The sequence below is a fragment of the Dryobates pubescens genome, chromosome 23 (genome assembly GCF_014839835.1).
Source record: "Dryobates pubescens isolate bDryPub1 chromosome 23, bDryPub1.pri, whole genome shotgun sequence".
NCBI lineage: Eukaryota > Metazoa > Chordata > Aves > Piciformes > Picidae > Dryobates > Dryobates pubescens.
In genome coordinates, this window is record NC_071634.1 from 17,572,756 (window position 1) to 17,585,649 (window position 12,894).

Genomic DNA, 12,894 nt, shown 5'->3' on the forward strand with positions numbered 1-12,894 from the left:
CAAAATCCATGAACTAATAATCATATGTCTACAAAAATGTAATTGAAATCCTCAAAGCAAAAGATACTTACAATGTTATCATATATAAATCCTATGTCAAGTGAAGTAGTATGAACACAGATGGACTATCAGCAAGGTGCTTGAGGATTGATACTGGGGTTTTTTCCAGCATTTTCATCAATTACCTGGATGATCACAGAGATGCATCCTAGGAAGTACTTTAATTTAACATGACAATTACAGGAGTCTCAGTCCAGAGCTCTTCTGAGCAATCTGAGGTCTCAACCTACAGAAATCTCCTGAAGTTTAACAAGCTGCAGGCGACTAGAGCAGAAGAAATCCCATACATCTGTGCACGTTTGAGAGCTGACTGGCTGAAAATGGGTTTAGTGGAAAGGGCCTGGAGGATAAAGTGGCCTTCAGGCTGAGTATCATAAGGCAAGGATACACTCTCATTGCAAGTGAGGCCTGTCCCGTACTGGGCTATATTAGAAGGCATGTGGACAGCAGATTGGAGAAAGTTATGGCCACATTTGATTTGGCAATGGTGAAGTTCCATCTGGAATATGTGCCTGTTTTCCCTCCAGGCCCCTGCTCCATAGGTTTTCTGGAAACTGGAGAGGGTCCAGCAGATGCCTGCAAAGACATTAAGGTCTTAGACCACATGGGCTAAAAGGAGAGGTTGTGGAAGCTTGGCTTGCTTACAAGAGAAGTAATGGTGGCCTAGTGACTGCCCTAGAACTGCTTAAAGGGCTGTTACTAAAATGAGGTAGGCAAGCTCTGAACATGTGTAAAGTTTTGATATAACAATGGGCAAAACTCAGTTACTGAACCTTCGAAATTCAGCTCAGATACTAGGATAACTTTTATTTAGAGACTAGCATAGCACCAGAAGAGCAATGGAGCTACATCATTGATTTGAAATAGGGAAGTGTTATCAAGCAGTGCTTTTAGAAGAGGATGCATAAATTTTTCTCTTACAAAAACTATGCAATAGAATTGACAGGTAGGTGTAGTGTGAGCATAGGTTGCACAATGAACTTAGAGAAAATGCTGAGTAAGACAAAATATAAACCTGAGAATGAAGACCCAAGTCTTTGTTTTACTTACTATGACCTTTCTAGAAGACATACTGCCATTCCAGAAAAGTGCCCTGGTTTCTAAGCTATAAAAATGAAAAAAATTAAACAAGCAAAGGAAACCAAAACAGAGTCCTCTCTAGGCTCCTAGAAAAAGTTTGTGTATTCAGGTTGTGACTATGTAATCCCCAATCTTTACTTTTGCCAGCTTGTATGACACTAAGCTTTGCAAATTTCTTTACCAGAAGTAATTTTCTATGCTCTTTTACTCTCAGCAGAGGACTAATCCTTCTCTTCCTTTCAGGGGGTTCTGTCCTCCAGAGTGTTATAAAGTACAACATTAAAAAAAATTCAGCAGACAACTTTCCTCTCTGCTTCCCAGGTGCTCTCTCTAAACAAAACTGACTTTACAAGCAGAATGAGTATCATTCATCACAATACCTGAAAAATCAAATCAGATCCAGTGAAAACTGAGAAAACTTGCGTGTAAATAATACTAACAATCTTGCCTGCTGTATATTGGTACTCATGCAAATGAGGTTATCTAGACCCTCACAGGTATGCACACAAGTCAGTATGGGTAATGTATCAGGATTGCAGATTAATTGCTCCGTATGTACAGAATTTGTTACAAAAGGACTGACTAGGCAAAACGATGCCACCTCCATTGAGGCTTATTAGCTCAAGTACAGAACTGTGCAGGCAACCAGAGCCATCTCTGATACTCTTTATGGGATGCTGAGTTTGGGATTGAGGTCAAGCATACTGAAGCATTGCCATTAATTCCACAAACTGGTGTCCCAGCTGAGTTCAATACCTGATTACAAAAAGAGGAACTCTCCTCCATCTGTTTCTGGTATCAGCTATGCAGCAGAGACTAACAGCTGAAAGGCAGTTAGGAACAGATGCAATTTTCTCACCATTAACATACATGACAAAAGCCAGCCAAGCCAATGCACCAAGGTCTGCCTTTATATCCAACAAGTGCTTCAAGATTATTCTTTGGGTTCAAGTAGATAAAAACCTAGTATTTTTCTGATTCAACCAAAATGTACAATATAGTATACATTGTGTAGGGATTTAAGGAGCCAGCTGTACTTTGAAAAGGTCTAGTACTGAGCCAGAGTTAATATGCAGAATATATAAACCCAGGAAATGGGTGGGAGGTAAGTAACCTGGGAATATAATGAACATGTGTGTTGCATCACCTTCTCTTCTTGTCTCTCTGGTTGTATCAAAACTATAATCAGGCTATAAGTAGTTTCAGTGGCCGAGTTTATTTCATTTCTTGAGAAAATGCCTGGATTTGCTGTGTTATAAGCTGTGTCTGACATCTCTATCATTTGCATGAGAAAAATAAGAATTCTTCAGTGTGTTGTGACAGTAAATGCTATTCTACTGCATACAGCTACTTCAGTGCTGAAGATCATAGCCTTAAGCCATCTCTGTTGTCTGGATAAATATAACCACTTGGAGTGCTACTGCAAAGTATCAGTTCTGTTATCATTCAATACTATTATTACTGTTACTACACTTCTGGAGAATATTTTATTCAGTAATTTTCCTTCCTAAATATTAGCTTTTCCTCCAAGAAAAATCATGAAAACTGAGTCTACTAACCTCTTCCCAGTTTACATAGAAGAAGCCCCATGAGTTTGAAACAGACCATGATACTGTGAACAATGACAGTAGAAAAATAGAGCCTTTAGGTCCGTGCAACTTGAGTTATGGTGGACTAATTTTGTAGATCACTGAATGGTAGGGGTTGGATGGGACCTCTGGAGATCATCTAGTCCAACCTGCTACCTAAAGCAAGTTCATTAAGAGCAGGTTGCCCAGGATTGCACCCAGGATGGTTTTTAATATCTCCAAAGAAGACTCCACCACAACAATGGCTGATAAAAGTTTCTTTGATCTACTTTTTGACAAGTCCACAGGTATAGACCAGCTGCATTTTAATGATGTTTGTAGAGGTGCTACTCCCATTTCTTGTTTTCATTGAAGAGTCTCCATGTACAGAACAAACTGAATCTGAGTCCTAACTCACTGTTTGTACTTTGTTAAGCTCGGAGTCCTTTGAATCTTTTTTCCTTAATCATGTTGTTGATGGGGGTTTGTCGTGCAACAGAATGAGTAAAGATGAAAGGCTTCTGCCAATGTTTAAAATGTTCAGGCTAGTTACTGTAAGAGCTCAAAGCTTGTGTGTGTGCTAGTGAGCTGTGTAGAGAGTATGTATGCTTCATTATTGCTAAATTTGAATGTTTTTGAATGAATTTGAAAGCTATTACAGGAATGCTATGGTTCTGTGAATTGAGTACTTAATAGAAAGATGAACTACTTTTGTACCTACAATTTTTGTAGGTTCAAAAGCTCCTGCATCAGCCCAAATCTGTGAAAAAGATACTTATTTCCTTGAAGTACATAGATTACACAAGTAGTCAAAAGTGATAGAGCATTCATGCCTCTGATAATAAAGATTCTAGGTGACTGAAAAGAAACAAATGCCAGCCTTTCCCCCTTGTGTTTCAGACTTTCTACTCCAAGTAACTGGGGTAAAACTGTGACTGAAAGGAAAAGATAGCTGATATGTGCATTTGGGAAATGGTGCTTTTTGGCTACACCAATTTTTCCTGAGCTCTCCATAAAGTCTGGATTTGCAACAAATGTCTAGAGCACACCACCATTTTACTACTGTCTCATACATGTTAGACCAGTCATATGCACAGATCAGCATCCCTTCGCAGCATACCTGACCTTACATATGACAAAATACTAGTTTATTATGGACCCAGGCCAGCTCTGACTGAAATAAGTGGAAAGACTCATGAGGACTTCAGTAAAAGTTGGTTAAGACTGCTTGTAAACACTAAGATTTATGACATCCTTAACATTTCATTTCCTCAATTTTAAGCACTTGGGTTTTGTAAATGATGTGCTAGATAAATAGACTGTTGTCACACTTAGCAGACGTAACTGGTGTGTGAAAAGAAGCCTTTTACTTTCAGATAAACTGAGGAATGGAGGATTAGGGTCAGTTGTTCAACTGGCATAAACTTGCATTGATCCATAAATTACAACTGCCTTCCAAATATCTGATCTGTCAGCAAATGAAATCCAAGAGGAACGTTTATATTTATTTGAAGAAGACATAGGTAGAGGTGCAGGTCACTTGTCTGAGAATATAGCCTGCACAAGAGAATATTAGAACACAGGCTTTTTGTTCAAGGTGATCCAAGGCTATCCTCTCTAAAGCACAGAGATCACAGATATAAACATTTTAGAACAATTTTTAAGAAGCTTAGGAAAACTCAATATTTATTGCAAGGGAAAAAAGAAGTTTTTTTACTTTTGGCTAGTATCTGAATTGAATAATTACTTGAGATACTAACATTTAAATGCTAGGGCACTGTGAAAGTAACTTTTGTGCTGCTGTTGTTTTCTTCATTCCAGAGAGACATCTCCCTATTGTGTTCACCAGAAAAATAGAGTTATGTAATCACTCCCATTCAAAACGGAGGTTTTCAAGGTACTGGAGAAATTCAGATCTAAAATGTAGCTTTTGCAAGTCTGAAAGGAAATCTTCCTGAAAAAAGTTTTCATCATAATAGTTTCAAGAGCTCTTTGAGTTATAGGTCATTAAATAAACATAAGGGACATTTGGTTTATTGAATATTTGTTTTTTCTATAAAGTTGAGCTAGAAAGAAGAGTGGAGGTTGAATGCTGCTGTTCCACAGTCAGTACGAGGACCCTTTGTTACAAGGAATTATTTTGACAAAAAGAAAAGAAAAGAAACAAAGATCTGGGACTGAGTAATCTAACATAGTAATTTTCTGCTCACATTATCCTTATTATTCTTCAAAGGCATTTTTTCATCACCTGCCTCCCTCCCTAGTTGTACAATGGAAAAAATAGAAAAGAACTGCAGAAGTCAATCCGACCTATCGCTCGGTGTGACAAGGTTACCGCCTTGGCTCAGGGGAAAGAGGTTTCCTTGACTCAGTCACCCAGCACATCGACATCATGACAAAAGCACAACTTACTAAACCACTTTCTCAGACTAACAGCTATGTGAATAATTTTGAATAGTGTTAATATAGCAACAGTGGTCAGACAGCTAGTTTCTGAGGTATTGTAATTAAATCAACTGTGTTCTTAAACAAACAAACAACACCCAAGAAAGTATTCATGCTGGAAATGTTTACTTCATTGCAGCTGCTTAGCTCTTGTCAGGATTTGATCAACAGCACAGGCACATTTCTGAGTCTAGAACCAGTAACTTTCCATTTGCAACAGTTCTCATTGTACTTTGTTCTCTCTTTCCCTTTTAAAGACAGGTTAATCAATACAGAACCAGGAATAACAATGACTGTAATGGATAATATCAAGGGCTTGAGCCTGTTTCCCCAGAACTTGGCAGAAGTTTCTTCACCGACTTCTGCAGGAGCAGGGACACATGCTAGGTAGGTACATACATTCATTTAACGTTTCATAAGGACACATGCAATGCTCAGTGATGTCAGATGAAGGAGCTGCCTCTTCTCAAGTTGTAGGGCAAAATGTAATCAAATCATTTACATGTGACTTTTCACCCTTCCTGTCTGACAGAGCAAAATGAGATGAAGCTCAGCTCCACTTCTTTATTTGTTTTTTTCTCTTGAGGTAGGGTGGTGCATTTTGTAAACTAGCTAATCAATTTTAAAGCTGCAGGGGATGTTCTAGACAGTGGGGGGAAAATTGAGTCAATTTTGGTATAAACAGAAATGAAAAGGAAAAGAAGAATGTATTCAGCTCTTGCACATGATTAGCACAGCCATCTGTTTCACTTACCTGCATAATTGTCAGCTAATCAATTGTTAATTGTAAATGTCCAGTTGCTTAACAGCGTTGCATGTGCTATTGCAATTCATTATCCTGTACACTTCACAGATCATCAGTCTCCAAATTATTTATTTCTAGGAGAAAACAGTGAGAGGAAGATGTCAAAGGAAAGCAAGGAATAGTAAAAAGGGAGGACTGCAGGGAATCCAGATGTGGATAACTGTAAGTATGGCCATCTGTAAGGTTTATGTGGAAAGATCTATGTATGATTTGATGATTTGTATGATTCCATTATTGGAACAGGCATGTGAGGGAGAGAGTGACAGATGGAAACTGGCAGAGGGAAACACAGAGTAAAATAAGCTTCTAGAAGGAGTGGGCAAAAGAGCCAAGGGTTTAGTAAAAAGGAAATTGGGAACTCTGGCACACAGGGAGAAGGCTCCAGAGCACAGAGTAGATGTGGTCAGTGCTGGCCAGATTGCCATTGCAATGCACAATAATCTCACATCCTTACAGTTTTATCAGATATTTTCATGATATTTGCCTTGCTCTCTTATTTCTAGCAATTGTCACAGAAAGAAACCAAAATTAAGAAATATTAGTCATGAACAGTGTACAATATACAGATTTACTTCTTTTCTCCCCTCACTTCAACCCCAACAATAATCAGAAATTGCTTATGCTGTTCATTACTAAAGTGGCCTTATGCTGGCACTATGATGTGTCAGAGGAACTTTATCTGCAGATGATGCCTCTAAATATTTGATAAAAGAACATTAACAGTAGAACCGAGCCAACGGCCTTGGAAGCAAACAGCTATAAAAGCTACACAAGGTGTGAATAAGTGAGTGAAGACTACTTGCCTTCCAGAATGTTTTTCTTTCTCCTTTTATGTTGAAGGAATTTTAAAAAAGGATTTCATAGCTCAGATCATTGAAAGAAAGGGAAATATCTGTGGATTTCGGTGTGAGGAGAGCTCACACAACAAGGAAAAGACACAAAGGTATTTCTGAACTGGTGGTTCTCTTGTAGAACACTCAGTGTATGGATTTCCAGCTGCATGCAGATGTGAATAGTCATCCCATGAGCTTGGTGCCTTCAGGGCAAGGTTACCAGCTCTGAGTCATACCAGTCTCCCTCAGATGCAGAACTTGAGGATCAGGGCCAGAAATGCTTGTAAGTTACTTTTGCATTCCTGATTCCAGAGACCCTGGAACCAGGGCAGCCTGGAAACTAATTTATGTCAAGTTTTAATGGCACTGTTTTGTGATCTTGTGTCAGTGTAACAAACCAATCCAACCACAGTATCTTGTATCCAGCCAGTCCTCCATTGGATATCATGGAATCGCAGAATCACCAAGGTTGGAAGAGACCTCAAAGATCATCGAGTCCAACCTGTCACCACAGACCCCATGACTAAACCATGGCACCAAGTGCCACGTCCAATCCCCTCTTGATCTCCTCCAGGGATGGTGACTCCATATATAAGTACAGAAAAATGGTATTTGTTTGGGCATTTGCCCCGAATGTATTGGTAACCTACTCGATGAGAAGTACTCCATAAAAGCAATTGCAATGATATATAAGAGATGATTAGCATTCATTCCTCCATAATCCATTGCTGAGCTGTTGCAATTATGCTCTAATTAGTTCTTGATTTTGTTGCTATGTCTGTATCTCATTTCTGTTTCTCTCTAGCTTTAATTATGCCCACAATTTTGTTGATCTGTAGGATAAGATTTTGAGACTTGCATAGATAACAGATTAGATAATACCAACCATTACAGAGCTGAGTAGAAAGAATTTAAATCTAGCATATTAATGAGAAAGTCTGGGAGCTGTCCAGGCTAACTGAGAGGAGTTAGGACATTTTTCTCTTTAGTTTTTTCCTTTTCTTTTCCTTTATCTCCCCCCCCCACCCCCCCGCCCCGAGGGTTAACTTGATGACACAAGGATTGGCTTCCAAATACAAGTTGACACCAAAACAAAGTAAACTTGTTCTAATCCTATGCGTTTAGTGCTTGAGAGTTATGCATTTATCTTTGGTCAGTGAAGAAACAGCTTCAACAGAGCAGGACCAGAGGACATCACTAGGATTAGAACTGGAATGTTGCATTTTGTGTGAATTAGAGGTAAAATAGCAACTTTAAGGGGAAAAGAAGTTTAATATCAATTTCTCTCCTACTTTGTAGAAGTAATTTAGGACCTGTTGTTTCCTCATTAGAAAAAAATGAAAGCAATGCAGAAAGACCAGTGAAAGAGAGAAGATAAGAGTCTGTGTGAATCAAATATTAACATTACAATGAGATTAGATCAATGGCTAGATTTTGCTTTAAAAAACCCCAATCTTCATTAACCCCATGCAAATCAGGTGAAATCACCAGAGAACATGGCTTTCTGCAGGTGTAACACACAGCTACACCCTCTCTCTCCAAAATTTCTAGGGCCAAACTTAGTGACAACAACTGGCCTGATCTGGAGAAGAACCAAGTCTCCATACCTTGTACTGACCTCTCAAAGATATTGAAAATTCAACTAATTTATTTAAGAGCTTAAATGTTAATAGGGGTAGATAAAATACTAAGGGAATCATAGAATCAGCCAGGTTGGAAGAGACCTCCAAGATCATCCAGTCCAACCCATCACCCAGCCCTATCCAATCAGCTAGACCATGGAAAAATTAAGTGGTTTGCAAGGAAAAAGTCAGAAGGGAAGGGCACTGGAGAATCTTTACAGAAGAATGGTACAGGAGCTGAAGTTTATCAGAGAAGTTGACAAGGTGAGCTGATAGCAGTGTAAAAATACTTAACAGGGATCTGATTAGAGTGTTCTTTCTCAGATAAATGCTTAAAAAAATCTCATATCTACTAGTTTAAAATAGATAGGTTCAGTCTAGAAAAAAGCACCACCACGGGTTTTTTATAGCACTGAGAGTAATTAAGAATTCGAACATCTTATGTACGTGCATTCAAGCCACACAGTCAAAAAAGCAGATTGAAGCTTTTCCCTCTAATAAGCATACAGTTGAAATATCAATTAATTAAAGGAAAAATCTTCCAGTTCCTGTCAAACATTCCTGGATGATGTCAGACTGGCTTGTAACAAAGTTTTTTCAAGCCTTGGAATCTGTGGAAACCTTTGAACACTGCCTTTCCTTGGAACAAGCCCTCCACTATTTGTTGTATTCCAAATTACAGGATTGAGGAAAAAAAATTAAATTTACTATTAGTTTTATTTTTAATCTAAATGGTTTGGCTATTTTATTTAGTATCAATGAATAAATTAAATTAATTAATGTTTCATGTGAAATGTTTTAAAAAACGTTTTTAAAAGTACCAAAAATAGCATTCTATTTGAAAAGAAAAGAAAGTGTTTGTGAAGAAGAAGAGCAGAACACAGGATAAACCCAACAGAACCAGGTGCATGAAACCATCAACGCCACTGACACTTTGGTGAGCTAATGGCATCGATAATGTGAAACTCTATAAACGGAATGTTTTGGTTAGAGTGTTCAGAGTGGGAAAAGGACATCGAAGAAATTAATGGAATTGAAGTGAGAGGGGAAAAGACAAAGAGAACAAGGAGGGGGTTCTGAATGGCATAAGAAACTAAGAAGAGGGAGAAAGCCTCTGATAACAGGAGACTCGTCACTAGTGGAAACAGAGATTAGGAGAAAATGTGTAGTTGGGAAAAAATCCCAGATCTTGAATCTACTTGATGAAATTGAGGCATTACAGGTGCTGCCTGGCTCCTGCTTCTCTCTGTGTGAAGCAAGATCTGTCTGGAAGTTTCAGAATTGCTTTTTTGCTGTTTCATTCTGAGACTACTTTCAGAAGTTGATCCTGCCTCAGTTTTCTTCAAGGAAAATCTTCTTGCACGTGGACCCCTGTTACACATCTCATTTTAAAGCCATATGAGATCATTGCAGTTCAGGGGTTAATCATCACTGGAGTAAACATTTCTGGTAACTTCATAGCCTGGCTGAACACATCTCTCTGTGAAACCCAAGGCTTGTTCCTTGTTATTTCCTCTGCTTTTTACCACCAAATCTCTCCTGTCACCACTGCAGGTATTTCCATCCAAGCCTCCAACATAAAACCTCATAGAAATTTGTTTTCTAACTAACTTCAGTGCTTGTTTTGTACCTGTAGGCAGATTCCTTTGATCTAAAACATTCAGCTGGGCCTAAATATTTCACTGTAAAACTGCATTACCTGTAATGGAGTTCATCTCCTTTACAGCATCATCAAGGTCTTTGATGTGGTTTCTTACTTATGGAAACAAACTAATTCCTAACTAATGTATTGCTGTAGGATTTGGGGCACTATAGACATCTTCATAGCAAATAATAGCTATAACCATATATTTTTATTTTTTTTCAAGAATGCATTAATGTATTTTTGGGGATGCAACTATAAAACCTCTGCCAGTTTCATCATGCTTTGAAGACACATGGGATAATTTTATTCCCCTTTTCCATAGGAAAAAAATTCCTGCACTTTCCCATTATCATTTATGCCAGACAGCTGAAAAATCTGCATATTTATGAAAAATGGATCAATGATTAAGATCAAAGCATGCCTGTATTGATCATAACACACTCTCATCTATCAGTGAATTTAAATTAAATAATATAATAATATTTAAAACTCAGTGCTCACCATGAGCAAGTAAGCATGCCTCTGGTATTGACTTTGATATCCCAATATATCCTAAGGGCACACTGTTATCAGCCACTATAGAATACTCCTCATATGTAAATAGGAAGACCGATGCTGCAGCACCTGAAAAGCAATGAAAATGCACCAAAATATAATTGATACAGCAAAAAGATAATTGAAATAAGAAAAAGTTACAAGTGCTTTCACTATCTTTCCAAGAGTCTTGAGGATTGAGTTCAGTATGAATTCAAGGGCTGAATACTGTAGGCAACAGCAACAAAAATACATCAGAAAATTCAATCTATTTTCAAAAAGGAAACTAATGTAATAAATTCATGGGAAAATTGTCTGCAGGGCAGGACTGGGGCAGGTGAGATTCCAAGGTGCCAGCAGAGTAAATGATAAAAGGAAGTCATAAAGTCCTCCTTTCCACTTCGTGTTCACAAAACACGTAATTTGGCAGAAGTCTGTAGGCAGACAAATATGAGGTCTGTGACTGAGCTAACGAACACTCCCACTCTTGAAGGCATTTAAATACAACCATCAGGGCTATTGCTTGCTCCTTTTCAGGAAACAGGATCCCCCAAAGCACCATGTTTCTTTATGGGAGTCCTCTGTCAGCAACATCTAAACTGCCAGGACAGCATAATGTGTATTCAAACTGTTCTGGTTCAGTACTTTCCAGCCATCTTGAGTAATGAAAGCTAAATTAGGAAGTACCTGAAAGTACTCCACTTGATTAGAGGATAATCTAGCCTGAGTGACAAGGGTGGTGCTGTAAGATCACTGTTGCCCAGTCAACAATGTCGATGGGATGATGTACAATAGTTTCATCGTTCCAGGGGCCAGGAAAAAGCCCTGGTTGAATTTGGTTGGGAAAGAAAGAAACCCTGAATACACCCAATCCTTGAAAACCCTTTGGTGGCACGAATGAGTAACACAAGTACTCCATTTCACAGTGTCTCCTGTTTGATGTGCCTGGAATCTGCCGCCACTTATCTCAGAGGTTTCTAATACATCATGCAGCCTGCACCTCTGTACCCAGCTATCACCTTGCCTTTATGCCCAGGGAACATCTTCAGAAACTCTGTAGTACCAGCAACAGACTAATTCTTGGCTGAAAACTGCCCCCAGGGTGGGGACACATTACTACTATAAATCAGTTCATCTCTGCAGCTTCTTCTTTGCACTTTTAACCACCTTTAATGCAGACTTTCCACAAGCTGCAATTCCTTCAGAAAATATCCACCAGCTCTGGTCAGGGGTCCTCCGTGGGCCACAGTGTGGATATCTGCTCCGGAGTGGTCCTCTCCATGGTCTGCAGAGAGACATCTGCTCCAGTGCCTGGAGTACCTTCTAGCCTCCTGTCATCTTGGGGGTTTGTGCTGTTGTTTCTCACTATTTCTTCCTTCTTCCTCTCTCTGCCTGGTGTTTTTTGCTGGGTGGCACTGCCTGTGCTGGCTATGGGGCAGGCCCCTGGTCTCTCGTCACAGAGGCCATCTCTGCAGCTCACCCTGGGTGCCAACACCTCACCACTGCTATGGAGGACACCACATGGTGAATCCATAACACAGTGCTGGTTCACCAGAGATAAAGGATCATGTAAGGGAATGTTTAAGGGTGATAGATTAATGGACAATTTTCAATAATGATAATGAATGTCCACACATTTTTGCTCAGGATGCTGCTGTAGTAGTGCTGTGGAGGCCTGCTGGGCAGCCCAGCTGCACCTCACAGAACATCCTCTCCTCACTGACCTTATGCAGGGTCAAGAGCAGTGTGTGCTGCAGACAGGCCCCACACAGAGCCCGTGCTGAAGGCCATATCAGGTGAAAATTCATGTGAAGATTGTGGGCTAGCTGTCTCCACAAGGAAACCTCATTTCTTCTGAATGATGAGCACAACCACAGGGCTCCAGTGGCGCTCTGAGGTTTTGATATGGGCACACAGCTGAGGTGGTTCAGCCTGGGACACTTCACAGGGATAACTTCTGAGGGAGCAGGCAGACATAGCTCCAGTGCTGGCTATTGTCATGTGGAAATCAAAGGCATTTTCTCTCTGATTTCAATGGGGAAATGGAGAGAATACTTAGCACACAGGGCTTTATGGAAAAAAAAATCATAATGAATCAGTACAAAGATTTAAAAAAATTCTCCAATTCTCCAATTCTCAACTTTGGGGAGAAAGAAGGAAACAAATAAAAAGAAAAAGATGAAAAGTATAGCCTAAAAATGAAAAAAAAAATAAGCCAGAGAAAAAGAGCAGATTGAAAAGCAGTGCTCTAGTTTAAAAATGTGTTTGTATAATTGTTGAGAATTTTACCCATTCCTCTGTC